This window comes from Aphelocoma coerulescens, chromosome 6 (assembly GCF_041296385.1).
Source record: "Aphelocoma coerulescens isolate FSJ_1873_10779 chromosome 6, UR_Acoe_1.0, whole genome shotgun sequence".
Taxonomy (NCBI): Eukaryota; Metazoa; Chordata; class Aves; order Passeriformes; family Corvidae; genus Aphelocoma; species Aphelocoma coerulescens.
The window spans coordinates 33,396,848-33,406,669 of record NC_091020.1 but is presented as its reverse complement, the minus strand read 5'-3'; the positions used below and the strand labels follow the sequence as shown (position 1 = coordinate 33,406,669).

At 45.5% G+C, this 9,822-nt stretch overlaps 1 protein-coding gene across 1 annotated transcript in view; it reads left to right on the top strand.

Moving 5' to 3' along the window:
• The first annotated feature begins 316 nt into the window (after positions 1 to 316).
• The window catches only part of CHST15 (carbohydrate sulfotransferase 15), a 45,087-nt gene continuing 35,581 nt past the window's right edge, over positions 317 to 9,822 (top strand). The window contains exon 1 of the mRNA XM_069020221.1: positions 317 to 390. The gene's annotated coding sequence lies outside the window, so the exon portion shown is untranslated. The remainder of the gene's footprint in view (positions 391 to 9,822) is intronic.

The following is a 9,822-nucleotide window of genomic DNA, read 5'->3' as shown; positions in this document are numbered from 1 at the left end:
GGGACCGCTCGGCTCGCACCCCATCCCTGCCCCCGCAGCGGGACCGCTCGGCTCGCACCCCATCCCTGCCCCCGCAGCGGGACCGCTCGGCTCGCACCCCATCCCTGCCCCCGCAGCGGGACCGCTCGGCTCGCACCCCATCCCTGCCCCCGCGGCCCCGGGGGGACCCCCGCCCCGGGGAGCGGCGGGGCAGAGCCGAGGGCAGCACTCCGCCTCCCGGGCTGCGCAGCGCGGCCGGCGAGCGGCGGGGCTGCTCCCTCCCTCCCCCTTCCTCCTCCTCCTCCTCCTCTTCCCCCTCCTCCTCCTCCTCCTCGTCCTCCGCCCCCCTCCCGCAGGGCAGAGCCGGCGGAGGCGGCGGGCGCGGGGCAGAGCCGAGCCGAGCCGGCGGAGGTAGGAGCGCAGGGATGGGATGGGGTGGGATGAGATGGAATGGGACGGAATGGGATGGAATGGGATGGGCGCTGCGGGAAGGCGGGGGGTGCCCAGGCCGCGGCTCCCCAAGTTTGGAGGCGGCGGGACTTCGCGCGAAGTTGGGCAGCAGCAGCCCCGGGGGCAGCGCTGGGCACGGCTGGGCTCGGGGGACGCGGGGCTGCAGCCGGGGGCAGCCGGGGGACACAGGACTGTCCCCGCTCCCCGGCGGGCTGGGGCACCCCGGGCGCTCCCCGGGAGCAGCATCCCCCGGAGCCGCGGCTGGAGCGGGGCACGGCGGGGGGAACGCACCCCGGAGCCGGTCCGTGCTCCGGGGGACCCCGCGGGGACAAAGGTAGCGCAGATGCTGTCACTGCCCGCGCTGGGCAGGTCCCCGCAGCCGCGGATGGCGCTGGGGTCGGGGTTTGGGAGAGCAGACACTTGTAAAGGGGCTTTCCTGAAAGAGCCATTCAATCCCGGCAGCGCATCCCACCTAGGATGGAGCCGGGCATGGATGTTGCCATTCGCTGTGGATATTTTTGGGTGAAGAGGGGTATTTCTTAAATGCAAGCTGTTGGCTGTTAAAAATAGCTTCATAGCTGCTGAGAATGCAGGCAAGGTTCAGTGACGGGTTATTATGGTCAGAGTCTGTTAAGCAACAATTCACCAGCTGAACTTTGGCGGTCTCGTATGTGGGCTTCTCTTTTTCTTCTCTCTTTTTTTTTTTTTTTTTTTTTTAATTTTCCTCTGCTGCTTCATTGTAATACTACAGCCGTACTCTGCAGTGATCTGACTGTCTTAGGCACAGACAGGTTTGTAGGCTGATAGGATATCTGAGAGTATTGCTCGGATGGTGCGTCTAAACACCTACCAAACTCTTTGATTTGGAATTTAAAAAAAAATTTAGTTTTACTTGTTATATCATTCTATGGCCTAAAGTCCCCTTCACATTGACTTCCTCGTGTATGACATCAGAATGGTTTCACTTCTTGCATTGTTAGACAGACCAAAAACCCATCATCATCACCATCATCTCCTGTAGAACAAACATGTTCTTTTGTATTTTGAGACTAGGAAAAAAAAAAGAGCAGAGTGGCCAGCTGAGCACATCACAGATTAAATCTCAAAGTTTGCTGGAACTGTTCGTGAAAAGTAAATATTTTTAAGGTTGAACTGAAAATCGTATGCGCTCGTTTGGATACACAAACACCTGATTGAGCAGCACTGCACTTAATACTGACTGGGGACTGCTCAATCTCTGGCAAAGAGGGAAATTTCCATCAACAAAAGTCCCCAAATGTACATGAACTATACATATATTTATATCTGTGCTATTTATATACATATATGTGTTTTATATACTCACACACATATGCACTCACTCATCAAGAGTAAATCTCACTTAAAGCCAGCAAACACTGACAGAGTAGCTGCCTTGAAGCCTCTTTTTGTCAGTGATTAAAATGTTGTCACACGTCTCGTGCCCTGAGAGCTTCTCTGCTGCTGCTGCTGCTGGTGCCATTTCACTCTTGGGCATTGAGTCAAAGGATTCATCTGGCTCTTCACATGCCTAAAGAAAGAAAATCAATTTGAATGCAGAAAGGAGGAAACTACTTGTATGAAGATTTAGTAGAGAAACTACCTTCTTTCTTCCCTTTTTTTTTTTTTTTTAATAGCACTTAGATCCTGTGTCTGTGAGTGCAGCCACCGTGCAGTTCTGAAATCAGTAACAAAACAGTTTTGTGGCTCAGATTTTGCCATAGGAGGACTAATCTCAAATTCAGAGTGTTTTATTTGGTGGTTTGTAACAGGAACACGATGAAACAGTGGAGATTTACATTGCAAAACACTTAATTCCACTAATGCAGTGCAAGGCAGTAATGGATTTTATCTTCATTGCTAAACTAAAAGCAGGTATCTGAAAATCATATAAATGAGAAGGGTGAAGCAGACTCTCATATTTGAATTATTTCATGTGGTTGAAGGGGAAGGATGAAGGTGTGTAATTCACTAGCAGCATTAACAAGGACAGGATCATGTAGGCATAATCACAGAGATGCAAATAAGGTACTGCTTGTGTTATATTTTAACATTATTTTAAGCAACCTGTGGCAGGAGCTCTGTGAGAACGGGGAGTTTCAGTGGTCAAAGCTTTTGCTGGTAGCCCAGGTGATTTCAGTGTTGCTGAACATGTTTTTAAGGTGTGGCCTGGTACTAAAGCAGCTCTCAAAGCCTTGGTTTGTATTTAAGATGAAATGGTTTGGGGGATGGCAGCAAACTCTGCCCAAGTTGATGAGCTATTGCTGGCCAATAAGGATTTCTTATGGAATTCCTCTGCTGAAGGGAATCCTTCCTATTATAAACTACTTTTCCTACACTGAGTGCTTCCTTGTATGTCCGTGGAGCAAAATCTCACAGTTGTAACTCAGCATTCTGTCACCACTGGGTGCTGACACAATTTCTCCAGAGGTGAGCTGGCAGCAGAGGGCTGATCTCACCTAAATGACACGTGGATTTAGGAACTTGGAACACCCAGCTGTGCTTCTCTTCTGGTGCAGATGCATCACTTAGGTGAAGAAAAGCCATGACACAAACAGATACTGATGTACTCCCTCTCCCTCCTAATTACCCCTACAGTTAATGTGTATCCCACCATCATGAACTCCAAGGAAATGTGCTCTTAAATCATTCAGTGCTACTCTGCGTACTTGCCCGATGTGGAACATTGTTTCTAACACCTCGGAGGGTTTGCAGAAGCTGTGCCCTGGTTTGAACCAGGCTGCTTAATTGCTGTTTTTGGACTTTCATTTTCCTCTTTAAGCCTTTTGTCCTCCGTATCTCGCACAGGGAGGGGTAATTCTAAATTCCCACCATACTCCTTGGCTGGAGTTATGTTGCTCAGCTGGAAGAATCCAAAGTGCTGTGGAAAAACATGGTAGATTTCCAATAAGAGAGCATTTTCTTCACCGCTTCCCCCCACAAATTAGTATTTCTTATTTATTTATGTTTTTTAGTGAAGTGCCCTGTTTTTCTTGCTGACCAAGTGTGGTGTCAGATCTGGAGTCTAAATACAGCTGTTCAGGGGAAGGGATCTGCAAGCTCCTGCAAGTTCTTATCTCAAATTGCATCCACATCTCCACTAACACTGCAATTTCACTGAAATGAACTAATGATCTGTAGCTTTGCAGACCCATCCTTTCAAAAATTCGTGTGGCTGCCCACGTACCTGGCAGAAAATGTGTTATGTTCTTCCCCACGGCCTGTTGGGTTGTGTTTCCTGGTCTCAAAGACATGATTACAATTCTGTCCTGGTGCCTGGACTGGGTTTTTACAGGCGAGGGAGACAGGGAAGCTCCGGAGGAGGTGGAGAGCCTTGCAATGGGAGCACTGTAATCCTTTGATTACACAGCTGTGCCTGACATGCCACTAAACAGCACTTCAGGGGCAAGCAGTTAATGTAGCTTTTCCATGGAATATTTATTAATTTATGTTACACCTGGTTTCCAGCAGCTGTTGGACGTGGCGTGTAAGCTTTAGCTTTAAGGAGCGTCTCTGAGGGAAGATAAGCAGGTGATGCCTTGCAAGAAGAAACAGAAGGAGAAATGTTTTCCTAATGGGCACTGGTGGCTGATGGCAGTGGCAAGGCAGCTGTGGTGGTGCTGAGAGACCTAATGAGGTGGTGAATGTGAGCAGGAATGAGAGACATGGCACACTCTGACTCATGGCCTCTGTCCCCTCTGGTGGCAGCACACCAGAGGTCACAAGACAGAATCTCAGACTGGTTTGTGCGGGAAGGGAACTTGAAGCTCATCCTGTTCCACCCCTGCCATGGGCAGGGACACCTCCCACTGTCCCAGGCTGCTCCCAGCCCCAATGTCCAGCCTGGCCTTGGGCACTGCCAGGGATCCAGGGGCAGCCCCAGCTGCTCTGGGCACCCTGTGCCAGGGCCTGCCCACCCTCACAAGGAACAATTCCTTCCCAATATCCAGTCTATCCCTGCCCTGTGCCAGTTTGAAGCCATTCCCCCTTGTCCTGTCCCTCCATCTCTTGTCCCAAGTCCCTCTCCAGCTCTTTTGGAGCCCCTTTAGGCCCTGGAAGGGGCTCTGAGATCTCCCTGGAGCCTTCTCTTCTCCAGGCTGAACAGCCCCACTCTCAGCCTTTCCTCACAGGATTGATACTCCAGCCCTCTGATCACTCTGGCCTGGAGCACCTCTCCTGCATGAACCCTCCAACCCCAACCTATTGCCCTGCCTCTTCTCATTCCCAGATCCACCTTCCTCAAACTCCCACAAGAGCCTGAGCTGCCTGAAACACTCGTTTCCCAAATCTCAGCAGCTGGCTGCTGACTTCCTTCTGATTTTGCCAGAAGTGAGGTAGCCCACGTAAACTCCAGACACATTTTTGGAGCTGCTGGTGGTGTGAACCTTCCCCTGTTGGTTTGCTGAAAGCAGCCACAGCCCCTGCAGTGTTGGGGATGGTGGAGGGCACGTGGCTGCCTCCTGTGCCATGGGTTTCCTTGGAAATAAATCCAGTCCTGTGGAGAACCGGTGGGATGGAGTGGCAGGGAAGCAACACGGGCTTTTATTTGTTTATACACCAAGCAGTACAAAGTACACACTTAATATTCTAAAACTTACTATGCTATCATTTACTCACCAAATAAGCAGAGCATTTTATAAATAAATGGGAGTTTATGCCAAATCTGTATCTAAGGTGGGTCGTTCCTCACTGTAAAAGGTGCAGATCTGTAGCTAAATAGCAAAATACTCAAACTGACATTTTCCATTTGCTTCACGCCTTCCAGTAGGAAAAAATAAGTTTCACGAGGAGATATTTTTTTTCCTGTAGAAAAACCTTGATTTTCAGTGTGGGTGAATGCACCCTGCTATCTCACCGTAAAATTAGAAAAACTGATGAGAGTGAAAAAGGCTTTTTGTGTTATTATGTTGTATTTTGGTTTTGCATTTATTGGTGTTGGGCTTAAATATGACAAGATGAAGTTAGACTGGTAACTTCTCAGGATTGCATGGAATAGAGGGAAGGTCATTCCTTTCAAATAAGTCATTGAGTTCCAGGTGAGTTTCAGCTGGGGAGAACTCTGAGGTCAGACAGGAGCGAAGATAAAATGTAAAGTTCAAAGTCATACAGAGGAAACAAGATAAGACTGCTTTGAAAAATGAAAACCTCTGCAAGGTACAAAGCGAGAAAAATAAAGATTTATGTGCAGCATGTGTGCTTAGGAGATGGAAGAAACCTGGTAGTGTTGAAAGAGTGCTCTGAGGGTGGGCTGCACGTGGATGTGAGTTTGTAGTATTGGATGGTTTGCCCAATTTCAGGTCTTGGAACAGTGTGGAGAAAAAGCATTTAATTAAAGTGCTTTATAACTGGCTCCAAATGAGTAGTGAGATACCAACAAATAGGAGAGACCTCAGGAAAAAGGCTCAGAAATTAGAATTCTGGATGGTTTTGCCCATAATTTGGAGGAAATGTGAGAGTCCAGTGATAGCCTTGCTGTGCCTAAACTGGGATATAATGGTCTGAGTGCCAGAATTTATTAATCCAAAGAAAAAGGACTCTTTGACTGGTGCAGCCAGGAGGTTTGTCTGTGAAAAGATGGAAATAGAAGGAAATGGAGAAGGATGGTTTAATAGTTTATTAGGAGAACATAATGAGATGGGTTTGCCTGCAGGCCCAGCTCCTCACAGGGGAGCTTCATCTCTTGAAAATTCTTTAGCAGCTCTTAAAACCAACACCTCCTTGCGAGCCCATCAAATACCTTATCTAATACTCCTTCCCAGCCTCTTTGATTTTGGCTACTTTTTAGTTGTAATTTGTCTTTTTGCTTAGCTCTGTGGATATTAGCTAATGTTAAATAGATACGGGTAATGTTAAGTAAATTAAATGGATAATGAATCTCAAATTTTCAAGTTCATAATTTTGCAGATGTATTTCACTCTGTTAGGCTGCTGGCTGGGCTCCTGCTCTTGCCTTCCACCCCTTCTTAGTGCATTTTTTGGGCTGCTGATGTACAGCTCATCCTTCTGATTGCTGGAGCCTGAGGATATTTCCTGGGGCCACTTCTGGAAAGGATTTTGGGTGCTGCTGTTGCAATGGAAGAGGGGCAGGTTCTGAACGTGTCCATCAGGTTTTGAGCCCGTGCCCAGCTGATTCCAGGGAAGGAATACTGATCCACACTGCGAGATTCACACCTTCAGCATCAGGGATTCTCTGCCTGCTTTGTGTCTCCCCAGAGCTCCAGGCTGGGATAACACTGTGACATCTGGGTTGTAACTGCATCTATTGCAAGCGATAAAAATTCAGATAAAAACCCTGCTGTGCATTAAAGACTGCCAATAGAAACTGCAGCACGAGATGCAGTGATGGGCTCTTAACTTAAAAAGACAAAACCATGTTCTTGAGCACTCCAGCATTGAGTACTACAGCTTTATGCCCTGAGCAACTCATCGGAGCCGTTCGTAAAGTAAATAATTCAGATGAAAAGTTTCATCAATTATAAAGCTCTGAAAACAGTTTCTCAGGTTGAGGATTAACTTGCCTGAGGATCAGATAAGGATAAATCAGAATGAAGCTACTATTGCACTTGACATTTAGTAATAGAATTACTTTGTAAAGCTATTTATACCATCTTTAAAGCAGTTCCAACAAGAAATGAGATGTGAGAAGCGAGCAGAAGGGAAGAGTGGAATCTAAGCTCATCCTCTCATTGAGGAAAGAAGAAATAATAATTTGTCTGACATCAAATGATTTTAAATGGTGAAGTTTTTAACCCTTCAGAGTAGATTTTTGAGCATTGCTGAGAGATCAGCAAAATGAAAAATACACAGGAGAGTAAATGCAATCTAGATTGGTATCCATGGAAATCCCACATGGATTTATCTTGCATTAAGATAGATCAGGAGTAATTCACCTTTTGGGTTTCACTGGTGTGAGTGGGACCAGAATCTTGTGGGAGTGGGAACAGTTTTCCAGTTGTTTGGAGGAATTCAGAGCTCTCTGCTCCCCAAGATGTGTGGCAAGGCTGGAAAAGCTGGGTAACCCTCCAGAGCTTGTCAGGGAGCAGCTTTTACTGGAGTCAATAACTCTCTCAGATGGGTTCTACTCACCTGCTGCTCATTTCTGCTACAGCTGTAAAAATTGAGCATTCTGGTGGTTTGCTATCAGGGTTAGAATGTTGCAATAACTCATTTTGGTGTAATACAGGAGAATGCATAAAAAGCCTCTGCTGAGTTTTGATAGTGTTTTCCTGTAATGATACTCATTAAGTGGGTGTAGTCATCTCTCCAGTTTTCCATTTTTTTTTTTTTGTCTTGCTGTGCTGGTACATCAGATAATAAATGAAAAAAAAAAAAAAAAGCCCTGAAAATGTGCTCTGAAAATACAGATAAACATGTAAATACCAACAGTATTTTTTTTTGGACTATTAAAATTCCTACAACATAAAGCTTTCCAAAACTGCAGAATGAACAGGCACTTTATGACAATTAATATTTATGCATTAAAAACGTGCCTGTTACTGAAACAAGAGTACCCCATCCATCATCACTAGGCATTTTACACTGCAGAACTTTAACACCCTCCTTTCTGTGTTTTGAAAGATAGGAAATAATTCCGAAATAGCAAATATCATTAAGTTGCATTTAACAAAAAACTTGGAGGGTTTCAAATGAGATAATATAAATGCTGTGCTCATTCCAAACAGCAATTCTCTGGATGAACCTCTGGCTTCATTAAAGTCAACGAAATGTCTTCCTGCTGACTTCAGCATGCCAGGATTTCAGAAAATAAATTGAAATGGGATCTTTAAAAGTTTTCTTCTTGATGAGTGGCTGGAGCCAAAGCCATTCAGCTGTGCTTTTCTGTGCATGTGTTATTTAGCTCAGCCAGGAGGTCTTAAGGTGAAGATAATGTCTGGTAGGGAGGAGGGAATGTGAGCAGGAAATAATATTTCTCTTTGAAATAATCCATCAGTAGCTGTGCTATCCCAGAGGCCCCTTTTCATGGAGATCCTGCAGATGTGGAGCCCCCTTGCAGTGCTGAGGGAAGCCAACCGTGCAGGTGGACGTTCCTCTTGAGGACATTTAGCCCCTAAAAGTGATGGAAAAGCCCCAAAGTCCCACTCTTTATTTAAAAGTATTGCCCTGTTGTGGTGTGCAAGTGCAGAATTCAGACATGGGTTTGGGGACATTTTTAGCTTTGTCCTCTTGGCACCAGGAGTTTCCATGCAGCAGTTGAATAGGAGGAAGGAATTAATTTGATTTAGCCATGTCAAGCTGAAAATGAAGTTCCTCCTTGCACATCCTTCGAGGAACCCTCAATGGTCTGGATTTAGCTGCCATCCGCTCCATTTTTTGCTGGGATATTTTTGAACTTCCTCTGCTGATAAATATTTAGAGTCTGTTTATCTTTCATCTCATTTCTGTTACATAGTGCTTACAGATTTTTCTCCCCCCATAAATACTTATTACTGCAGAAATTGGTGTTGCAAGCCTTGATATTGCAGTGCCAGCAGTTTTGTAATTTTAATTGAGGATGGCTGACAGTACTTCTATTAATTATCCAGGAGAGGCTTATGGCTTTCTAAAAGAAAAGTGTATTTCTGGCTGGAGGAGTTTGAAGGGGAGTTGTAATTGCTTTATGTCTGGAGTGCAGGTTTAGGTGCAGGATGCTTGGCTGGATTAGATGTGGCCATTGCTGAGGATCAATAAAACACAAAAAGGGGAAAAGCTGTTTCAAATTTGTAAAAGTTTTAGCTGCCAGGATGCTGCTAAGCTCAGAATGAAAAATGCAGCTGTTTCTTTTGGGTTTAATTAAAATCCAGTGGAAGACAATTCAGAGAGACCTGAGTTGATATTAATTACTTTGAGCATGTGAATAATTGGGGCAGGTGAAGGATTTCCTTCACCAAATTCTGCACAGCCTTTTCCTTTAGCCTGGCTCTATGTGATTCTCACTGGTGCTGCCCAGCTACATCTTAGTGCTCTTTTCCTGTGCCTTCCAAACTCCTTTGTGGAGCTGTGTTTTTCCTGATGTGAACATGACAATCCCACTTAAATGGGATAACAGCAGTTGTCACCCTGCAAGAGGGACTGTGATGCCCAGGGGTCTCAGAAGTATCTGTGTGAAAATAAATAAATAAAGCATTTAAAAAGCTTTGCTAAGAAGCAGTAAATTTAAAAATGGATTTGGTTAACAGCATTGAAATGAGGTGCCTTATTCTATTACAGTATAAAGCCACCAGATGTCACTTATTTTGTCCACCACTGTTCTGGGTATGAGCATGCTCTTGGCATGGAAAAGATTAAAAAGGAAAAAAGGCAACTTACTGTAAGTGGTTTTGTTTCTGTTTGTGTTCCTAATTGGCAACTCTCTTCCTTGATAAATATTTTCATCTTA